At 41.8% G+C, this 11035-nt stretch overlaps 1 long non-coding RNA gene across 1 annotated transcript; it reads left to right on the forward strand.

The window, feature by feature from the left end:
- The first annotated feature begins 559 nt into the window (after window positions 1–559).
- On the forward strand, window positions 560–4287 carry LOC119340346. The gene is made up of 5 exons (XR_005164500.1): window positions 560–899; window positions 1161–1258; window positions 2159–2242; window positions 2599–3959; window positions 4123–4287. It is a non-coding gene; the product is annotated as an uncharacterized LOC119340346 (long non-coding RNA).
- Window positions 4288–11035: the final 6748 nt, after the last annotated feature.

Consider the following 11035-nt stretch of genomic DNA (forward strand, 5'->3'; position numbering starts at 1 on the left):
ATCTGGAAGGAACACTGCTGGAATGAATAGTAATGGCAACATAATGTAAATACCATGCCCCCACCAGGGCATTTTGGTAATTTCATGTGGTGGGGGTATAAAAGGGCCGGCTCCCCTGGTGAACCCTAGCCGCTCGCCCCGCCCTGCCGTCTCGCCCGTCCCGCCGCCCGCGCCTCGCTTCTCTCCTCCCTCCAAACCCTAGACCCGCGCCCGCCCGCCGTCGCCGCCGCTCGCCCAGGCCATCCTCCCCGTCCACGGCTGCGGCACGCATCGCTGCCATCTGCCCGACGACGCTGTGACGCAAGCGGCCAGAGAGGGAGGGCAAGAAGCTCGCGCGCATCTGCAGCCTAACCTCAGCCGACGGCGGCGCGGAGTCCGCTCTGGACGACGTCGACGGCGGGACGTCGGTGCGCGTGCGCCACGCCGGCGCGTCCGCGAGTTCGCCCTCGATGGCGTGTCCGCGTCGGCGGACGAGGGCCTAGAGCCCTAGCCCGCTCACTACCACACTCGCGCAAGGCTGCCTGCTCCCCACGCCGCCGCCACCGCCTCCGCTCGCCTCCGCCGCCGCCGTCGCGTCTTCTCCTCCTCCCCGCCCTCTCGGTGCTCCTACCAGGCGAGCGCGAGCGCGAGCAGCCAGAGAGGAACGGCCACGGGCCTCTCCCTTAGCGGCGTCGGCGCCGGCGGCTCACTCTGCAGGCCCCCTGCCCCGTGGGGCTCATTGCCCCCTCCCTCCGCGGCGCCGGTGCCGGCGGCTCCCTCCTCCGTAGGCTCCCTGCCTCGTGGGGCCTGGCGGCCTCGCGCGCGGACGACTCGTCGCCGGCGCCTCCTTCAACTAGATCCTGTGCGCCAAGAAGGCCGTTGCTGCCTCCTGCAAGGACGAACCAGACGCCGTCGCCCAGGTCCCTCCTCCCTCCTCGCAAACTTCTCCTCCACTCCATGCTGTACTTCAATCCCTCAACATTAGTAAATGTCTGTATATTTAGTTGATTATTGTGTCGCCTCCATTTATTTTTGATAGATGAGGACATGTTAGTGATGGATGTGGGATGGTGGTGTACCCATACTTTCATGAACTTTTGTGTGATTAGTGGTTTGGAAGAAGATGAATCACATGAATGATTGCTGGAAATATATTCTCTGATGCTATATTGGTGATGCAGGTGAGCTGATTTGGACCTTTTCATCTTGGTCTGTGCAGAATTGGAGCCTTTGAATGATTTGAATGGAGCATACGTATGCATGCTACGGTTCATCTTAGGTGAGTGTGAATCTTCAGCATCTGTCTCATGTCGCTTCTGCGAAGATGCTTTTAACTGTTTTATTATCAATGATATCAAATTGGTAGCAGCCTTTGAGTGGTGGCAAGGTTATGTGCATAGTATACTTCCAGTACTTGCGGATCCTTGGTTCCTTGCTTGGCGTGGGATATAAGAACTTGTTCAGTGTGTGTTTGGTAAAATGGAAATGAGAAGTAGACACATGCCTCATGTGCCTTCTTGTTCAGTAGGACAGCCTGCTCCCAAGGTTTACGAGTCGATGAGTCGTTCCGAGGTTGAGACTCATAGACTAAACGTGACTAATTTCATCCGGATATATACTAGCTATTTGCTAGGAAATGGTATTACTAAAATCATTCTTATACAGACTACCAAATATTAGTGGCTTGGGCACTTTCGAGGGCTGCTGCTTGGATTCTTCATGTGATTTGAATATTTATACAAGTCCTTTGTGTACAAGTTTGTTGATAAATTGGTGATGGCTTGTTTCCAAGTGGTTTAGTTGGTCAAGTATCAGACTGTAGATTATTCATACCTTTGCTTTGATGAACACAAGAATGATACATTCAAAATCTGTTCAACAAAAAGAAGATATATACAATACTATTACTATTTCTATTTCTTGAGAGTGATGTCGGGATAATGAAGCTCTGTTTGCAAAGCATTTTCTTCGGTAGGTTTCTTTACTTGCTTACTAAAGCTTCCATTTAACTATACTGTGGCCATAAAGCAACATATCGTCTTATGGGGGTTCACAAAAAGAATCCCGGTTCTTAGAATTAGAATTATATCGATCACTTAAATTATTTTATTCATCACCTGCAAGCCAACCATCTCTATTCAAAACTGAACTTAGGCTGCCACCACTTGGTGCTTAGCAGGAGAGGCACAACCTCTGGCACACCGAAGAGACAGACATGGCTTCCATGAAGAATTTCGTCGAAGTGACTGCGGATGACCCACAGGTCTGTCTATCTCTCAATCTTGATTCCCTTGTGGCTGAAAGCTGAGATGCCATGTCTTTGTGAGATGCCAATGACATTATAATTTGATGCCTGTAGCAGCTTATTTATTTTCATTGAAATGATTTTATACCCTCTGTTAGTAGCCATTTTCCTTTTTTTTAATGCCACCAAATTAAATGCCATCGTTTCCAATGTGTGTGTTACAAATTCTGCTCTAAACAAATATATGAGACGCACAAATGCACAAATGAGTGTTCATGTCTAATTGTTATGACATGTGTAATTATATTTTGATCCAAATTCCTGAACAAGCATAGGTATGAATACTAATGTCAATGCAATTTCTCTCTTCCTAGGACTCCAGCAGCAACCATATTATCAAAAGGTCAAGGAGCAACAATTTGATATGCATCCGTGATAAAGAAGGTAAAACTTGAATATAGCCTCCTGCAACATTATAAGATTACTTTGTGGTACAAAATATCATGCACTGTCTTACACATAATTGTTGGCCATTCTAAAAATATGGATTCTACATTGAATTTGTCTTGGACTTCTTAATTTAACCTCCGTGCATGTTCTTATGACATTGAATTTGAGCGAGCGAGCGAGAGGAGTACATTACTTATTCCACTTCTAAGCTACGCTTGTGCCCCTGTTCCTACGAAGTGTATGGACGTGCCTATAACTAAACATAAAAATAGGATAGACACTAAATGCTTTGAAGGAGCAGAGATTGTAACTACACAGAAGCATCACTATGTAGGTAATTGCTATGATAGTTAAGATTATTGTTGCTTGATGCCGTGTCTAAGCTGCAGGTATACCATTGTTTTTGTACCTTTTCTATTTATATGCTTCTACAGAGTACTTGGTGCATGTACATGCTTCACTAAATCATTTCCTTATGAGCCAGAATAAGATTTTTAAAGTTGGTAGTTGCACTACATGCTGAGATTGTTCATTTGTGAAGTACTTTGTGCAAATGATTATTCTCGGTTCTTTGCCTCATATAACTACAAATGAGGAGGTATGAAGGGTCGACTAAGAAACTGAGTCAAACTACTTGATTTAAGGTATACTTTGGCAATTTCCTTTGATCCTTTTTGTTCCTCTTCTCACGTGTGTTATTAGCCTTTTAACAAGCCTTTGTTTTCTAGAATTTCTTCAAATGTTGAGAAGAATATTTTGCTGATTACTGAGTAGATGAACTGGCAACAGGTGTATATTTGTTGTAGTTTTGATGTAGTCACTGTTCAGTTCTTTTTTCAGATGTTATGTTTCTACAATGTAAAATCTGTTTCTGTGTAAACCCATCACACACTTCTGCATGCCTTAATGATCTTGTGCTTCTTTTCATAGTATAGATGCAGCATAGCTTGATATTATTTTAGTTAGCACGGTGCAAATCATACCAAAAAAAATACACATGCTTGCCCTCTGTGAAGAACCACTATTACTATATATGTTCTACTTTGTACCGAATCATATGTATATTGTGCTTGCCCCTAAATTGTTGCTTTACACTAAACCACTATTACTATATTATGCTTTGATATGAGTTTTGGTGCTTTCTACTGAAAATCAAGCTTTTATGGAAATTATGCCCTTATGTGAGTCTTCGGGCCTTGCTGAGTATTTTTATTGTTGTGAAGGCATCATCATAGGTGATTGTAGTTAAATTGCCTCCTTCACACTTACATCCACCATCAATCAGGTAAGCACTCCTTTTTACACATAAAATCAAGTGAATGTTGTACTCACAAACCAATTAGCACGTTTTGGTTTGATAAATATCGTGCGTTGATCCCTGCACCTTGACAAATTTATGTTCATGGCATCTCCAGTTTACTTCCATTCTCATTCTTTGTGCTTCTCAGATCTGGCAGCTACATGGAGACATGGAACGCACCATCATTTTGTCGGACCAAGTGTGGAGTTAGCTATGGAATTTACACCATCAACAAACACATAAAGGCCTGCAAGCTATCCTCGCAAGTAGGGCATTTACATGCTCTAAGTCAATCTGTTAGGGAGAAAACAAGGGCTTGTATGCCTATTAATTTTTTCCCTATCATATATGTGGGCACCTTATCTATCTGTAACATGTAACCTGTGCAACTGCAAATATGTTAGACAAAATTAAATTATGTTCAACATATGTTCTTATACACTTTGCCTATAGAAACTATGCATAGTTGTTACTCCCTTTTTTTGGCTTTGTGTAATATATATTTTCGTCAACTACTGAACCTTTTGCACTTTTGCTGTAACATACTGAACCGTTGCACTATTGTCTTTCATCGTATAAACATATGAACTAAAAAACGTCTCATACCAGGCTGGATATGGTTGGTGCGGGTGGGGTGCGACAAGCCGCACTTCCTATCTAGTCCTTATTATACTTGCTCTTACCAAGCCATTGGTAGGCAACCAAGTGATTAATTGCTGCACACCAACAGAGAAGTCAGCAGCCTCATATGCTTATGGGATGAGCCAAAATTTGCAAAAAACAACGGCACCCAATCAGCCCAGAAATCAGCTGCAGGTGCTGTCGCTTGCTAAACTTCTCAAGGACGCATCGCCACAAGATGATTGCCTACTTATTTCTGCAGGGGTAAAAGCAAGAGAGGCAGATGATGTTGCAATATAAAAACTATACTACCCGTTCGACACATGTTGTCTTCTCCGCGGACGTGCGTCAGCCCAGGCGGCAAAATTACTGCTTCAGTAGTAGCAAGAACTGAACGCTGAAGGGACATGTGGCTTGGTTGGACGCTGAAGAACTGAACGCTGATTTCTCAAACGACTGGTTGTTCGGCTGCTTGAATAAATGAATGCTGATGTTGCATGCATATGACGTGGACACTCTGCATGTAGAGAGAATTGGTACCCCGCGTGTTGCTGCGGGAAAAATTAGCACATAAAGTTGAAGTAAAGTTGATAAATAAATCTATGAAGTGTAAAAGCGAATAGAAATGCACCAAATGAGTCAAATGACTATGTAACAGTACTGGCAAAAAGAAATTCAAACATGTGCTGGTTGCAGGAGTGAAGGACTTTACATGCCGCAAAAATGTTTGACAAATTACTAACTTATCATCATACCAAACAAATGTCTTTTGGGATTTTCTACAAAAGCATATGTCCAGATAGTAACACATATAAATAAGCTAAGTGATACTCCCTCCGTTGGGTACAAGTAATTAGAACTAAAACCACGTCACTTATTTCTGAATGATGGTAATATTAAACAGATCAGATTTTTGATGACGTCCAAGTGTACCACCAGAAGATATTAAGGAAATGACACAGCGGCAAATGTTCCAAAGTAATTTGTGATTAAATAGCTTACGCCATGGCATTTTTTAGACTGCGATTAGTCATAAGAGATAACAATGGCCAACACTTCGATATAATTACTATGGAATCAACATCCAGCAAACATCTGCGTACACTGCAGACAAGACAGCATATTTTTAGGCCTCTAGAAGGTGGAGCCTACAAAGAAGACAATGGTTTATGACTTTATTTATCGATTCCGAGATCAAGTTAACCTGAGCCGAATATGTGTCCTTGTATATTCCGGTCCCTGCTTGAACAGAAAATAGAAGATGTTGAGTAACGTGCTTGCCGAGAACAAATTTAAGGTTTGTCTATGAAAAAACAGAAGTTGGCATCTTGATGAAATTGCTCAATCAGACTTGCATGCTGTATAAATTTAAATGATTGCAAGTTTTCTAAAAAAACAATGGTAGATGACAAACGCAATAAACATAATAGATATCTTCTATATGTTTTGTTGAAGTAGCAGGCTCAGAATTAAATATTAGTTCTTATGTAGCACTGAGATATCTAATGGCCCTAGTTATGCTCACACTAATTGCTCCTTTTACAGTTTGCAGAATCGCTTGGTCAGAGATCGTGGAAGCATTGATCTTGAATAGTTAAAGTGAAATCCCACCTGACTTGGTAAAGCAAGATACTCAGTATCTCTCTTCAGCTTCTGCTGGTAACATTTTCTAGCGCTTGGTTCAAGAACAGGTGTATCATACTTGAACTTCAAAATTGATGATTAACTCAAACCAGAAAGACAAGCGGAAAAAAAAACTCAAACCAGAAAGAAGTTCGAGGTGTAAATATTTCTTTAAGCCGAATGTTGCCTTTCTTTTCATAATTTTCTGCAAATTGCAACTTGAAAATTTTTAGTGGAACTATTCCTAATCCAAAAACACCAAAACACATAAATGATCCCCACAAAAGAAACACAGAAATGAGCAACTGTAGGGTAGAATTATTTACCTGTTTAATCCTTGAGTAAATATATCATCTTTAAATCCACTGGACTGTAATATGAAGTGTCAGATCAGGATGCCAGATAGGTGGCAACAGATTAGATTAATATAATCTTGAAAGGTTTATGTTAATTAGTACTGGGATATAGATTGTAAATAGCTAGAGACAAAAGGGATACTTATCGTGCAACAAAACCGAGCAATGCCTATCTGATTGGATATATGCGTATCAAGGGCGCCACAACTGGTATAACCCGGTAAATCAAAATGTTCATGAATAACTTAACCTGAATCATGGGTTGCTTGCCATAACTTGAGCGATAGCAGTACCATACCTGTGCTGGATATATGCATATGTGCATGTTATATCAACAGAAAAAAATCAGCAATTCCAATAAGGTACTAATCTACCCACTGGTTCTTATCTAGGTGTTTCCCCTAAAACCTCTCAGCGGCTTGTCATCAGCAGTCTCCTGTGCTGCAAAATCCACAAAAATAAAATACAAACAAAATTGGTTTGGTTCTATCTGAATAAATTGATGCTCTCACGTGGAAGAGAGCCCTAGGAATCAACGCTGGAATACAAAGATGGGTACCTTGCAATCGGCAGGGAAACCATAATGGACAACATCCATAGATAGAGGGGTGTTTTCCCACAAAAATGATACAGAGTTGGTAGTGCTTGCAGTCGGACAGCAAGATGCAACCCTAGCAGAGAGCGCATCGTGAGAGCCGAACTATGAACGCCATCTTGGAGGTGGAGGACGCTAGGGACGACCAGGTATGGAGTGCAAGTAAGGGCGGAGGGCCGGTGCGCCCCGAGGTAGCCGCCGGCGCTAGTAGAGGACATAGGAGATCAAGATGGAGGCATCGATGGAGATTCAGCGGAGACGGGATAAGGAAGCGGCGACGGTGATGGAACTTTATTATTTGGGAGTAAGGGCATGTACAATGGTTCTATCTTAAGAGTGCCACGTAGGATAAATGATGAGGTGGAGGAGAGAGAAATCGTAAGATAAGGCTTGTCTTCTCTTATTTAAGAGAAGACAAAAGATGATCTCTTAGCACAATTTGTTTCACCATGTTTTTAGGAACAACTAACTATTTAAGATAAGGCTAAGAAATGACCCATTGTAGACATGCTTTTTTGTCATCTCTAATTTACATGCAAGACTTAAGATAAGACTATCTTATCAACCATTGTACATGCCCTAACAATATGGAAGAGGAGATCGCTTAAAATTAGCCGTCAGTTATGGGAGACGGAAGAGATAACACGACCACTATTAAATTCCATGACCAAGGGACATGAAAAAATGCTGAGATGGCAAATTTGTTGAGGTGGCATGTGGGGATATGTGATGAGGTGGATAGGTTGTATGTTAAGATAAATATGGTAGTGGGGGTGAGTCTCTTAGGCTGGTCGTAATGGTAGTATCATAACTAGTATCATGCATGCCAACTAGACAATTTTGATGATGTGTCATAGCATTAAATGAAGAAAGAAAGGGTGGAGTATCATACCATGATACCGTATCATAATAAATGCAATGCTACTTTGTGTCATGCATGGCAATAAATAGAATACTACATGATACCAAAACATGATATTATGCATTAGGGAAGTAGTATCATACACTAGTATCATATGCATGATACTAGTATATGATACTCCCCATTACAACCAGCCTTAGGCCCCTCCAATGCTCCACCTTGTACAGGTGTTAAGGATGCCATGTAGGCAAAAAGTCTGATGTGACAAGGTAATTAAGAGGAGAGATGAGTGTGGTGACCTCAGGAAGAAACAATGCCAAACGCAAGAACCTAGGCAAAACACTTAATTTGGAAGGATCCCACCAATGCATAAAGAACTTTAGTTGTAAAATCATTAAATGAAGGATGCTTAGCATCAACAAGTTAAGCACCTATGCATTGGGGGCTTTAGTTGTTAAAGGTTTTAATGTGCTACCTCATGTAAGCACCAATGCATTGGAACTAGCCTTAGGTATATAGGATTAGATTAAGTAGGATGGATGCCTAAGGCTAGTTCCAATGCATATCCATTAAAGCCACCAATGAAGTCATTCTTTTCCTTGACTCGATGGAAGAGTTCAGAACCCTCACTTTGCCAGAATGGAATGGAAGAGAGATTCTCAAGAAGCACCTGCTTAAACTTCTGGAGCTGCAAAAGATCTATTGGCAACAAAGAGCTACAATCAGGTGGGTTAAATTTGGAGAAGCCAACTCCAAGTATTTTCAGGACAAAGCTACCATCAAATACAGGGTTAATCATATTGCAAGCTTACATGATGATTTGGGCAACATAGATAGAGAGCATAATGCCAAAGCCAATATTCTTCTAAAAGCTTTCAAACAAAGGCTGGATACTTCTGTGCCCACATTCAACCCTCTCAATTTGGGCAACCTTCTTAGCAGAGATGTGGATCTCTCTGTGTTTGAAATACCCTTTTCCAAAGATGAAATAGATGTAGTTGTCAAAAATCTGCCTAATGACAAGGCACTAGGGCTAGATGGTTTCAATACAAACTTCATCAAACATTGCTGGGATATTTTAGCACCTGATTTCTACACTTTGATTGATGATTTCTACCATGGAAGAATCAGCCTGCAGAGCATCAACTCTTCTTTCATTACTCTCATTCCCAAGAAACATGCTCCAACTACACCCAATGACTTCAGACCAATCTCACTACTAAATTGCTCAATTAAGATCATCACAACACTTTTGGCAAATAGACTCCAAGATGTCATTCTGAAGCTCGTTCACACCAACCAGTATGGTTTCTTAAAAGCAGGGTCTATTTAGGACTGTCTTGCTTGGTCATATGAATTCATTCATCAGTGTAAAATGTTTGGCAAGGAGATTATTGTCTTAAATTTGGATTTTGAGAAGGCTTTTGATCTCATTGAGCATCAATCAATCAAAGAAATACTCATTGCAAGAGGCTTTGGAACCAGGTGGCTGATGTGGATGGACATGCTTTTCTCCTCTGGGTATTCTGCTGTGTTACTTAATGGTGTTCCTGGGAAGCAGTTCCTGTGCAAGAGAGGAGTAAGGCAGGGAGATCCTCTTTCTCCATGTAAGTGCATCTAGTGCCCCTTAGTAATTTTGGTGTATTGAAGACTTATAGGTTAAGGGACCGATGCATTTGTGAGTGTACATAGGTCTATAAGTCTATGAGGAGTTTGATATTTACAGAGAAAGTCAACCCCTAAAAATGAAGTTCTTCGACTGCAGACTTTGGATTTCTGAAGACTTTGAAAGTGAAGAAATTGGTGCGACCTTGAAGACTTGGAATTCATTTAAGAAACATGAAGTGTGAAGACTTTTGTTTTTGTAGTTTCATTTTCTCTTTCTTGAGTCATAGGAAACACCGTACTGTTAAAGGGGGTCGAGGGAATACTAAGGAAAAATTTCCATGTGATGCTCAACTCAAAATCCTACACCTACCAATCCCTTCGAGTGCAACCATTGGAAATCTCATACAGTTCAGTCGATTTCTTCAGTGACAGAGACGAAGTTCTTCTGGTCTCTGAGGAATATGTTCTGACTGAGGAGTTAGGAATTCGCCAGTGCGGATTGCCTACACAGTGAGGAACATGATAGCCCTGAGGAATTTGAGAGTCAAACTTCCGACCGTTGCTGTGCTATGCGCCAGTTGTCCCAGAATATCTACCCATCTCACGGTCCTATCATTGAAGGGCATTTATATCTTATCATGTCGGTCTGCTCCCTAGGCAATAAATAGCCGCCCCCTACAACCACTAGCTGGTTGGCTGCTCCGAGAGAAACTGACACTTGTCATTTGAGAGCATCCCATCCTCCGAGGACTTTGAGCGAAAATCATCAAGTGAGGAAAACCCAAACCCAACACACCTACAAACCCAAAGTGATTGAGCATCACTGAAGAGATTGATCCAGTGTGGATCCGACGCTTATTACCTTTGAAGACTGTGCTTCTTCCAGACGGTTAGGTGTCATGGTCTAGAGTATCCAAGAGGAATTGTGGATCGCCAAGTGACCGAGTCTGTGAAGGTTTGGAAGTCACCTGAAGACTTACCACAAGTGATTGGGTGAGGTCTGTGTGACCTTAGCTCAAGGATAATACGGTGAGGACTGTGTGTCCTCAGGTTTAAATACCTAGCTGCTCCAACCAGACGTACAACTGAGACAGCAGTTGGAACTGGTCTACCAAATCATTGTCTTTCATTTCCTCATTTCAGTTGTTGTGTGCTGATACGTCTCCAATGTATCTATAATTTTTGATTGTTTCATGCTATTATATTACCCCTTTTGGATGTTTATGGGCTTTATTTTACACATTTATATCATTTTTGGGACTAACCTACTAACCAGAGGCCCAGCCCGTATTGCTTTTTTTTGCCTATTTCAGTATTTCGAAGAAAAGGAATATCAAACAGAGTCCAAACGGAATGAAAAATTCGGGAGCGTGATTTTTGGAACGAACGTGATCCA

Source organism: Triticum dicoccoides, chromosome 7B (genome assembly GCF_002162155.2).
Source record: "Triticum dicoccoides isolate Atlit2015 ecotype Zavitan chromosome 7B, WEW_v2.0, whole genome shotgun sequence".
NCBI classification, from domain to species: domain Eukaryota; kingdom Viridiplantae; phylum Streptophyta; class Magnoliopsida; order Poales; family Poaceae; genus Triticum; species Triticum dicoccoides.